Genomic DNA, 12,006 nt, shown 5'->3' on the forward strand with positions numbered 1-12,006 from the left:
ATGCACACACATGCACATGCATACACGTACACGCACATGTACACAGAGAGACATGCACACATGCACACACATGCATGCACACATGTACATGCATGTGCACACAGAGACATTTACACACATATGCACATATACATGCACAGGTGCACATAGAGGTGCACACACATGCACATGCACACACGTACACGCACATGCACACAGAGAGACGTGCACACAGGCATGTGTGTACATACATACGGGCATGCATACTCATGAACACATGTGCTTACACAAGCACACATATGTACACACCTGCACAAGGAGGCAAAAAGAGCCATAATTCCTTCAAAAGACTAAAGAGCATTTATCTCTCTCCTGATTTGCCGAAGGGAACCATAATTTGGACAAACATGAACAGAAATCCTAGAAAGAAGTTGACTCTGCCCGGCACATAAGGCCCCCCAGGCTACCCCACCTGCCTGGTGAGTTCCTGTTATTGTTTTCTTCTGTTTCATCTTATTGGTTGTTTGTTTGTTTATTTGTTTTTTGGCATTTTCCAGAAGATGCCTCTGTAGGACTGTCAAACAATTAATTATAGTGTAGAAAAATGTAAAATGTCATTTCTATGTCCTTAAAAATAACTGGATATATAAGAAATAGGAGAAAAGTCTCGACTTCAAAATAGAAGTTGGAAAAAGACCCTTTATTGGATGAGAGCAGTGAGTGATGGCCATTCTCTCTGCAGCAGGCTTGTGGGGCTGCTCTCTGGGGTTCATCTCATCTGGTTAGACATCAAGAGGGACCAACAAGCGTGGCCTTTGAGGGTTGCAAGAAAAAGCTTAGGGCAGATCCTGGAGGGCAGTCTCAGAGTGGGGGTTCACTCAGGACAGGGAGCATGGTTAGTAGTCCTGGAGGGACGGCCAGGGTGAATAGCACAGCCTGGTGACTGGCACCTTGGGGAGGGACATGTGACACTGAGTCCTCACAGAGCTGCGGTGGGCAGTCTTAGAGGGAAGAGCGTGGAGGTGCAGGGAGCAGAAATGTCAACCCAGAAATCCTATGGGCAGGGACAGCATCAGGGTCCTCCACGCCAGGACACCTGTCCCTGGTGAGTCAGGGAGTGGGGAGGACGTCCCTCTCCACCCCAGAAATGCCCCAGCCACTGGGGCCACTTTCCTGCTTCTCCAGGGTTTGTTCTGGCCTGATTCATAGTCAGCTGGTTTGTCCAAGCCATCCCTGAGAAAATCGCATGCATTTCCCCATCAGAGACCAAATCGCCCTGAAGGCCTCCATGATTAGAGCTTCTGTCACTTTGGGTACATTGTCTTAAAATTTGGTGAATCCTGTCTATTTTTACTCCCAAAATTGTGAACACACACCCAGGTACCCACTCTTGCCCACCCCACCCCCCGTGCGCTGTGCTAGGTCCAGAGACCCTGGAAGACCTGTGGGGTTGAGGGTCTCGGTCACAGCCAAGGGTTTTATATGTTGCCTATAATTCAGGGCACGGCGACTGTGGGCCCAAGCACTGCCCACTCTACTGGTGGCTGGTGCCCAAGTGAAGGACCCACAACGCACTCCACCAGGTGTGACCACACATGACTTCTGGGTTGACATTCGAATTTGTTCTTCCCTTGTGTGGTCAAAATGCTTGTTTTTACTTCATAAATAAGTAAAAAAACAACAACGACAAAAACATTGCATTTCAAAAGCCTTTGCATTTTGCCCTGTGACATCACACCCTCACCCACTGTTGACTTCTCCTTGCTAGGCTTTGGATCCTGTCCCTACAGCATGCCATTGGGAGGTGCCAGCCTTTGGTCCTGGGGCCTGCCTCTAAAGGGACACAGACCCCAGACCCTTCTCACTCTCTCGCTTCCTCACCAGGAGGGTGTGGCTCTCTGCCACCTGCTGCAGCCTTGGTGTGTCATGCCGCCCGGGCCTCAAGGCCAGTGGCCACCTGATAACAGACTGGACCCACCACAGTTTTCCTCATAGGCCGATGTGGCGGGTGCTTATTGTGGTTCCAGCACAGTGAAAGTGACCATGGGGCAGTGAAGAGTGCTAGACAGCCTGACCCATGCATCTGCTGAGCGGGGGCAGGTCCCCTCCCTGTGCAGAGATGCTCCTGGAGAAAGTGGCCTATGACACCCCTTGGACACGGGGTCCAGTCTTCCACAGGAGCTCAAACTGAGAAGGTGGTACAGAGAGCCGATCACAGGGTTCAGTACATGCCAAGTCTGAGCAGGTGCAGATCAAGACTGGAGATCTTTCTTAAGAGAAGGGAGTTCAGAAAGAAAAGGCTGACCAGGAACAGCCTTCCCTGAGCATAGCAGAGCCCTGTCTGTGCTCAGGTGGTGAGGTTTCTTCGTATGCACCCAATTCCTGTCCAACAATGCAGTGCTGTGGCTCAGAACGATTGACCCTGCATGTGCAGAGCCATCACATCACCACCTAGTGCACATCTTGTCTTCCTGTTGGGTGCAATCCTGCAGGATGTACATGCCCTACAACTTGGTGATCCAGATATGTGACTGGGAATTAGGCTCATTAGGGGCTACGACATTGACTTTGACACTGGACCTTCCTACCATAACACTGATGAGTCACTGTTAAGTGGTTAATGTCAACAAATGTTCCCATCACTTCTGAATTCTTGCCAAGCCTAGAAGTTTCCTGGGGACTAATATTCAACAACACCAATTTCCAAGAATTTCTTCAAGTTTTAGAAGGACTCCTGGTACTTACTGAATCTGTGAAACCAAATGACTTCATTTGTGTACTTTTTCTTTGGGTTTCAGATGTGAGGAAATAACACAAAAGCAACAATTGTGACTGAGGTGGGTGTGACGGTCCTGTACAGGAGACAGGCACATACAGGAGCCCAGAGGGACTGCATTTACTGATATTTCATCACTCAGCAAATGCCCTGAGCCAGCTCCACCATAAGGCACCAGAGAATAGAAATTCTGGGAACTGCAGGACCCACCTAGTGTCCTTCCCTCCCCAAACCATTTCAACAAAGAGCTGGCTCTGGGGGAGGAGTCTCTGGCTTTGTCACTAAGTGAAGTTGGGCAGGGACATCCCCTGTACCTTCGCAACCCCTAGAGAGGCATTCAGACCACAATTGACATTTCACCTCCCTGAGGGACAGCCCATGTGGCCTGGGGATGTTGCTCTGGGTGGCTGACTTTGAAGGACACACAGGGACATTGTTTCAGGAGGTGGATGGGTTCTGTACACTGTCAGGAGGTGACATGAGGTGGCTGCATGTACACACAGGAAAATCCACCACCTAGATTCGCAGGTTCATTTTCCACCACAGGTCAATGGTGTCTCAGGGAAGTGGTCGAATGGCTGCAGATAGATGTCGCAGGTTTCCTGTGGTGTGTGCAGCCAGAGACTGTCTGTGCCCCAGTCTGGGAGACTGGTCCCATAGTCACGCTTAGCAGTGACCTCTTGGGGTTAATTACATTCATACACCCGAGTTAATGGTTTACAGCAATGTTCGTCTTCCCATGAATTATTTATATAGGAATTTTATTAACTTCATTTGTCCATTATTTTATCCATTATATGAAAGTTTACTGTGGCCCAGATAATGCAGCAATCGCTGTGGAAGCAAAAGTGGCTCAGACCTGGGCCCTGTCCTTGAAGCACTTTGCAGTCAGTAGGCAGATAAGGACAAGAATTGTGCAGTTACCCTCTCTGTGGTCCAGCAGGCACCAGAGGAGGGGTCAGAGAGGGTCATTCTAAGGCACCTGCAGAGGAGATGATACTTATGTGAGGTGTGGAGTAACAGAATTTTAATGACAGATGCAGAGGTCAGGCAAGTGGGTGAATAATGCGAGATGATAATGAGACAAGGTTATGTGTGTGCATGTCTCTGTTCGTGAACACAGAAGCACACACACATGAATGTGCACATGAACACACATCCACGTCCTCAAGAGTGTGGCACGTTTGCAAGCACCAGTGAGTACACTGGCAGAGATGTCCCCACTAGGTCCTGAGGTCAGGTTCCTGGCTGGCCTGGTCAGCAGCAGGGCCTGGCTGTGCTGGGGTGGAGAGGAGAATGGGGCTGTGGGCTGAGTGGTGGGAATATTCTGAGTGGCAGGAGCTGGGGCATGGTACATGACCACCCTGAGCCCTGGCCTTTGGGGCCAGGAGGGGTAATGGGGCGCAGGACCCTTGGTGCTGCACTCTGACCTGAGCCTCTCATCATTTCCCCAGAAGGCAGAGAGGAGAGGTCTACTTTTCCCCTAGGGTGTGTGGGGCTGCATCTGGCTCCCAGGATGCTATTCTAGGGGGCAGGTCTTCAGGCTGGATCAGAGATGTGGGTTTTCAGGTTTTGATGATAAAAGGTATTCCTTAGTAATCCAGTGCTTCTCGGCGTCAAGCTCCTGCACAGGTATTGTCTCTAGTTTTCAAAAACGGCTTGTGAGATTGACTTAAAATTTTAATAATACAGTGGAAGAAATGTAGGCACAGAGATCTTTCTTTGCCCAGAGTGACCAAGTGACAAGGGCTTGCCTTGGAACACAGCCCTTGTCACACTGCTACGTTTCCAAACTCAAATCCCAGGCTTCTCAAGACCCTGTTGCGTGAGTTGGCCTGTTCCACTCCTGGTCCTTGCTGGGCACAGCACAGAAGGCCCAGTGACACAGGAGGTCAGTGACACAGGAGGCCAGTGAGGTGCACCCTGCCTGGTGGCCCTGGCCCTGTTGCTCTCCAGCCCTCTTGAGGCTCAGCCAGGAGGCAGGTTGTGCAGTCTCTATGACAAGATTTCACACTCTGTCCAGCGGCTCTCAGAGCGGCCCCTTGGACGGGAAGCTGCCCTGCCTTGCTAGGGGAAAGGGGCCGTTCACTCCCTTCCACTCCATGTTGTGGCACACTCTGGACTGTGGCCATCGTCCCTGGTCACACTCTGGACTGTGGCCCTCACCTCCCACTCACTGAGAACCGCTGAGAGCCTTCTCCTGAGTCTGCCGCTGGGGGTCATGTCCACAGCCCTTCCCTGGCCTGGAGGCTGAACCCAAACCCCCACTCAGAGGGTCAGGGTTCCCTCCCCACCCTACACATGAGGCCTCAGGGCACGCACATAGTGGCTTTGACACAACCCAGGGAGAAGGAAGCATTGCCCACTTCACAGGTGCCCAGCGGTGGCGGGGGGGGCACATCTCACCTTCCTGGAGGAGCTGGAGGCAGGCCTCAGACTTGGCAGGTGCAGACCATCACTCTAGGTGGGTTCCTCTCAGAAAGAAAACAGTTTATTCCAGGTCAGCTTTAGCTTTAATCTGTGTCCATTGATTAACTTTAATGTGTGTATCCACTGTGGGAAAATGATCAGATCTCTCAAAAGATTGAAAATCCAATCAGAGACTAGACTACGGGTCTGGAATTGGGACCAAGGAACCTCATCTGCAGTGGACTAAATCCTGGAAAGACGAATGAGGTCTCCCTGGAATCTGATGCCATCTCAGCCTCTGGTCTGGAAAGCCACCGGCCCGCTCTGCCCCTTTAGCAGCACACAGCTGGGAGCTCGGGGTGGGGCACGCAGACCTCCTCGGTCCTCAGCATCTCGGTTTCAGCAGAAAGGTCAGGCAGCACACTGACCTCAGGGTGAAGGGCAGGGATCCCAGGGCAGGGCTCCCAGGGCAGGGCTGGGGCAGACTTCGGAGACCAGAGGGGACTCTGGCCTTGCAGGGCCCACCAGCCCCTTACCAGGCCTGGGGTCCCCTCTTGGCCTGCACCTGCGAGTTCAGCACCCTCCTCCTCCAGTTCTGGTGCACAGTCAGTGTGGACCAAGAAAGGACTAAAACTGAAGGGACCTGAAGAGACCCCCTGGGCCCAGTATCTCCCTTTACTGCCGCCAGAGTGAGCACGGCCTGAGGGTCCCAGAGGAGAGCCCTGGGGTTCTTCAACTAAACCTGGCCAGACCTGAACTACCTGGCATTGGTGAGGTCAGGTTGAAAGGCAAATGCACTAACCTAAACCAAAGAGTGTCCACCTTGAGAGGGCCCCACACCTGGTGACCAGGCACTTGCTGCCAGAACGAGGTCTTTTTATTCTTCTTTCCTCTCTTTCTTACTTTCTGCATTCTTTGGGAAACCATATCTGGTTTTAATTCAAATTTCAAGGAAAATACCAAAATTTTGCTTTAATTGTCTTTGTCCAACTTCCTGGGAGTCTGCGAGTGTGTGCTACCCTACTTTCATATCCCCTGCATCGCCTGTGTGGAGTCCTTCCGTGGGGACTTCCCAATTGTCAGAGCTGAACAGCTACAGGCCCACTGCTCAGATGACCAGCAACTTACCAAAGTGTCTGCATGTAGCTGTGGGGACAAGAGCCCCCAACCCTGTCAGGGCCACCTTCCTCTCAGCCCAACACTCTTAACTCAACAAACAGCCATGTTCCATGAAAAAATGTGAAGCTCTTATGTGACTTAAAGTGCTCATAGGGAGTTGAGTTTGCACTGGAAGCACTGGACCACGGCCACCTGGGGGGGGGCAAGGCCTCCTTCCTCTTCTCCTCTGAGCCCTGCTGAGACCCCTGGGCTCACCTGGTAGCCCAACCAGCAAGCAAGGGTCTCGGGGAGGAGCCTGCCTCTCGGGATCAGGGCCTGAGCTCACCCTTGCCCTCCTCATGGCCACACTTGGCTTGTTTGGATGCTGTCCCCCACTGTCTGACCAGCCACCACCCAGGGCTGTAGCTGGAGAGATGCTGGTGTTGGTGCCCTGGGAAGCAGCCCACAAGTGACTAGGTGTTCAGGCAGCCCTGGTGCTTCCCACATCCAGGGCTCCTGCAGAGAAAAGTGGTAGGGCCATGAGAGAGGCCATGGCTTTGCCAGGCCCAGTGGAATCAAGGGCCGAGGCTGAGACAGGGCAGAGACCTGACCTAATAACCTGGCAATGCCCCGAGGGCCTCACATCCCAAATACAGGGAATTCGAAGAAATCCCACTTCCTAGGGCCCGCACAGGCCAGGGGTGAGGTGGGACCCTGTACTTCTAACGAGGGAGACTCTTGGTAAATCGGCTGAGAGGCAGCGCTGTGTGCTCCAGGTCCTAACTGGCCTCCAGCTCAGTCTCTGCAGTGCCCCTGAGAGGAGCCCTGCTCATTGTGTTGTGCTCCGCTGAGAAGGGCCCCGCAGAGCCTCTGAGTTGTCCAGAAAGGAGGTTCTCAGTGCTGCATCACCGGGGCCTGTGCCCCAGAGCCACAGATTTCTATGCCAGCTCCATCGCCTGAGGCTGGGCTACATCTTCCAGAAGAGCAAGGCATCCAGAGATCCTCAGAGATCCACTGCTGGGTGGGCACGTGCTCGGGAAGCAGAAGGAGCGCTGAGCACTCGGAGGACCTCCAGAGAGGCCACCCCATGCTGCTGAGTGTGGGGGACATGAAAGGAGAAAGGGTTGGAGAGACACAGGAAGCAGGTGCAGATCTCCCCGGTTCCCCTCAACCTGCCTCTGTGAAGGGACTCTGCAGCATCCCTGGACCCCTCCCTGTGGCTCAGAGGTCAGACGTCACTCTGTGTCCCAGTGGGCAGCATGAGAAGCTCACTCCATCTCCTCGTGCCACGTCCAGAGGATGAGATCCCTGGGTCCCTGGGGTCTGATCTCCTGCCGGAGACCTACAGGTGCTGGCTCCCCACCTGCCCCGGCCCTGTTGGAGGAAGGTCTCCTTCATCGTCATCTGCTCTGACCTTACACAGAGGAAAAGGAGAGGGTCTCCCCAGGCCAGAGGCCAGCTGTGCATCTGCTGCAGGGCGGATCAGGCCCGGGAAGGCCTGGTGCTCTCCTGGAAGAGGCGGGAGGCCTCTGCTTTGCTGTTCCAGGAATCCACTGCAGGAAAGAGCCATCCTCTGCCAGCACGAGCTCATTAAATGGCTTCTGCCGTATTAATCTTTTGTTTCTGCTTAATGGAGGTTACGGTGCATGGGAGAAGGTAAGTGTGGAGGGCAAGGGCTCAGTGCAGAATCTCCATGGGAATGGCAGCTGGGTCTCCAATTGGTGGCTAGCTCCCTGGCACCCACGCCCGCACCCTCTTTATGAGACTCGGGTGGGCAGCACCCCACTCAGCAGCCCGCAGGTCGCAGAGCGGGAGGTCGCCAGCTGCGGAGCCCGGCCCACCAGCCTGCCCAGGGCCTGCCCTCCACATCTCCAGGGGTTTCACCAAGTCAGCAGGAAAGCACTGAGTTGAGAGATTTCCTGTGAGCAGAGAGCATGTCTGCTCAGCGACGTTTTCAAAGAGGGGAAAGAGGACTTCTGCTGGCAGCAGGCTCTGCAGGGCCCGCCAGGCCAGGGCAGGACTCCTTGAGGAGCAGGAGCATCCCTGGGAGCTCCCCGGAGGCTGACCATGGCCTGGGAATCAGGACTTCCCGCGGTGCTGCTGGGGTCCAACAACCCCCGATGAAAGGGCTCCAGGCCACTGGGTCCTGAGTGGCCTTCCCAGAGGAAGCCAGCGAGCAGGACCCAGAGCAGACTGGGAGGCCAGGGAAGGCCAGAGGCTGAGAGGAAAATCTGGAGGTTCTGGCCAGGGGGACACATCTTCCCCCCAGAATATTTCAGCTTCATAGTCTCTATAAATGTTCTCTTTTCACATTCTGGGGTGCTGGGGCTGCTGCTTCAACATATGATCTGGGGGAGACACAACTCAGCCCAGTATTGTCAGGCTCCTTTGTGAGACTTGCTTCCCTGCCTGGTGGCACTCTGGGTCCCATCCCGGCTCTCCTCTCTGCCCACTCGTGCCCTCTCCAGACCTCTCAGCCACCTACTCAAGCATGTGGTCAGGGTTGTCGGGAGACTTCTCAAGCTCCACGCCTTCAACACCAAAGTGAACCCTGGTCCTGAAAGCTGTGCGTCGGCTCCTGAGTCTGTGTTCTGCCTCTCCGTGGATTTAGTTAAGAGTTCACCAACCCTCCATCTACCCACCCCAGCAGTATTTACCAAGCTCTGGGTCTGGACTGCCTTTACACACAGAGCTCCCAGCAGAAGGGGAATGTCAGGTTTGAATTAAATAATCTCATGGACCAAGGGGAAATGTCACCAGCAGCACCACCAAGAGACAGAGAACAGACCCACAGGGCACAAGTCTGGGGAGCCTGGCCAGGACACTTTCCAAGGGACCGGGGATAGTGTGGGAAGGACTGGGGAGCCACAGGAGCACGAGGGAGGGTGTCTGCTGAGGACGTGGCTGGCTTTGTCTGCTGAGGACTAGGGTTCTCCACTGTGGTGAGTACCCAAGAGCCATCCTTCAGCTTGGAAGAGTGGTGACTGGGTCAGGGGGACAGAGACCAGCCTGGAAAAAACCCAGGGAAGTAGAAAGAGCTCTCCCAGGAGGCACACCTTCGTGGGGCGGGCGGAGGGGCAGCCAGGTGGAGCTGAGGTCAGGATGCTCCTGAACTGCACTCACCTGTCCTTAACAGGTGAAGAGAGGCCGTGTCTGGGAGCCGCCCACCCCTCCACCCAGCCACCTGTTGCTGCAGCCTGAGTCCCTCCTGGGCAGTGCCCTGGTTGCAGAGAGCTCTTTCCCGCCTCACTGCCCTTCATGGGACATCCTCAGCAACAGCTGGCCACTGCAGGGCTATTAGGGCCCAGCTCCCTTGCCTCCAGAGCAATCCAGGACATCTGCTGTCCGGTCTGGAGCTTTGTTGGCCACTGACTGCACTCCTCACAGTGCTGACCCTGATACCACTGCTCCCAGGCCACCCTCCCCATGTCACTAGGCCAGGGGCTCCTCTGCAAGGGACACTCTGGTCCTCTGTTCTCTTTGGTACACAGGGCCTTCCTTGCCTTGAGGAACAACAGGAAGGCTGGACTCAGTGCTCCCTGGACCCCCTTCCCCTCCTCATAGCGACTCCCTGTGCAGCTCATGGGCAGCTTGCCAAGGGACCACAGCCCTGCAGATCTCTGAACCTGCACACGGTGGCTAGAGGTGCCAACAGTGCTCGGCCTGCCTTCTGACCCTTGGGCCTGCTGTAGTCGAGTGCATCCTGCAGCCACAGCCCTCCTCCACTTCTGCCATTCCCTCTGCCTATGACAGGCAGTTTTGATGCACGAGGGCTGAAAAAAATGATTCTCTTGAATGTGCCAAAATGAAATGAAGAAAGATTATTAACCTGCATGAGAAAATTCAAGCTTCACAAGTTGAGGTGGCTTCAAGGAAACAACCTAAGAGTGAAGGATAGGGCAATCAGTCAGCAATTAGGATTTGGAGCAAGCCTTCAATAATGAGAAGTATATCATCCACACCTCTCATCCTGGGAGAACTGAACAGCTATCACATGCCCAAGACCACCTAGGTAAGAACGTGGCTCAGAAACGTTGGTTTTATTGGGAATTCAAAACTTATTGCTGCTGGGCATGGTGGCACACGCCTGTAATCCCAGCAACTCAGGAGGCTGAGGCAGGAGGATCACAAGTTCAAATCAGCCTCAGCAACTTAATGAGATCCTGTCTAAAATAAAAAAAAAATTAAAAAGGGGTTGGGGATGTGATTCAGTGGTTAAACACTCCTGGTTTCAATCCTTGGTACACACACAAAATAGTTATTGTTATCCTGAGGGTAGATTGTCAGACCCACTCTTTGTAGGTACTTATTTCCTTGTTGACAGATTCTATGTGTGCTTGATTGTTGTAATTGTTTTTTGACATCTCCCTATTTGATTACAAGGGGAATTGTACAGGGTCATGACTGTTCATGCCTAATATCTACCTTGGCATAGGTAGGTGCTTAATAAACATTGGGCTGGGTGAATTGGTTGGATGAGTGTATACATGGATAGAAGGGTACATGAATGAGAGGGTATACCGATGGATTAGTGGATGAATGTAAGATGGATGGAAGATCATTCTTCCAATGATGGAAAAAATGGTTGGTGGGATAGATGGATGGATGGATAGATGGATGGATGGATGGATGATATGTAGATGGGTAAATGAAAACATAGCTGGGTGGATGGATAGAAGAATACATGTATGTAGATGCCCTCTTAACTTTTGAAAAGTGACTAGTGAGACAAACTGTCAGCATGCGCACACACGAATTATCCACACTCTGGGGATTAGGGGCACTAAGCTTCTATATACCGGATATGATCACTGCTATAATCTAACACCTAACTAAAGACAGTCTTACTTTTGGATGGTCTCCTATCCAAAATCAACCCATTTGCCATAACTATGGATTATTTCTTTCTCATTCCTTCAGGGGACCAACATGATATATGTTTGATGAGTTTGACAACCTGGGCTTTGCTCTGATGACTTTGGCCATGGTTGGAAGATGGTCTTACATATCAGTCCCCCCATCACTGGATTCCTTTTCTGTTTAGACATGGTTACTCTTCTTCAGGTGCCAACTGTGAGCTCTACCAAGCTGACCTCCTGAACACTCAGGCTAGGAAGCACATTACTTTATACTAGTTTTTGTCTGTCCTTACCAAGAACTGACTTTGCCAGACACCTTACTAGATGTTTCATCCCAAAGGAGTCCTTGTCTCCAAGTCACAATGGCCTGTGCATGTCAGTTGTGAAAACTGTGGCCTGCATAGATCAAACCTTCTTGAATAGATGTAGACAGATAAATGGAGAGTTGGAATCCTCATCAGTCTGATGCCAAGCCAGTTCACTAGGCTTAATTAATCTACCACCAGCCAAGGGAAATGGATGCTAATTCACTGGGCAGTTGCTTTGTTAAGTCTAAGCACTATAAAGAAAAGAAAGACTCGCTTTGTGAAACTAGTTTCGGGACACAGTGGTGTACGTGACCTGTGCAAGCTATACAAGACACAGCTAGTGATTCTGCTCCAATACACAGAGGAGAGGTCACACTCCTATCCACCAGGGTGTGGGTCTACTGCAGGGTCTGACCAAGGGCTTGCTCCTGCCCCACTTCACATTGCTCTTGGAACACATTTAGCTCTGCTGACAATGCCAGGTGCTAGCTCCCCAGGTCCCTCTCCAGTCAGACAGCCTCAGGGACAGGAGAGTGGCATGTTCACTTCATTTCTACCACCTGTGGACTCTCCAAGG

The 12,006-nt window shown here is 52.6% G+C and overlaps 1 long non-coding RNA gene across 1 annotated transcript in view; it reads left to right on the top strand.

Annotated features, from left to right (window-relative positions):
• The window catches only part of LOC144373872 (uncharacterized), a 52,926-nt gene extending 52,466 nt beyond the window's left edge, over nt 1-460 (top strand). Inside the window, exon 15 of the long non-coding RNA XR_013433425.1 lies at nt 366-460. This is a non-coding gene — a long non-coding RNA (uncharacterized LOC144373872). The remainder of the gene's footprint in view (nt 1-365) is intronic.
• The last annotated feature ends 11,546 nt before the right edge of the window (nt 461-12,006 follow it).

The sequence above is a fragment of the Ictidomys tridecemlineatus genome, unplaced genomic scaffold, assembly GCF_052094955.1.
Source record: "Ictidomys tridecemlineatus isolate mIctTri1 unplaced genomic scaffold, mIctTri1.hap1 Scaffold_52, whole genome shotgun sequence".
NCBI classification, from domain to species: Eukaryota; Metazoa; Chordata; class Mammalia; order Rodentia; family Sciuridae; genus Ictidomys; species Ictidomys tridecemlineatus.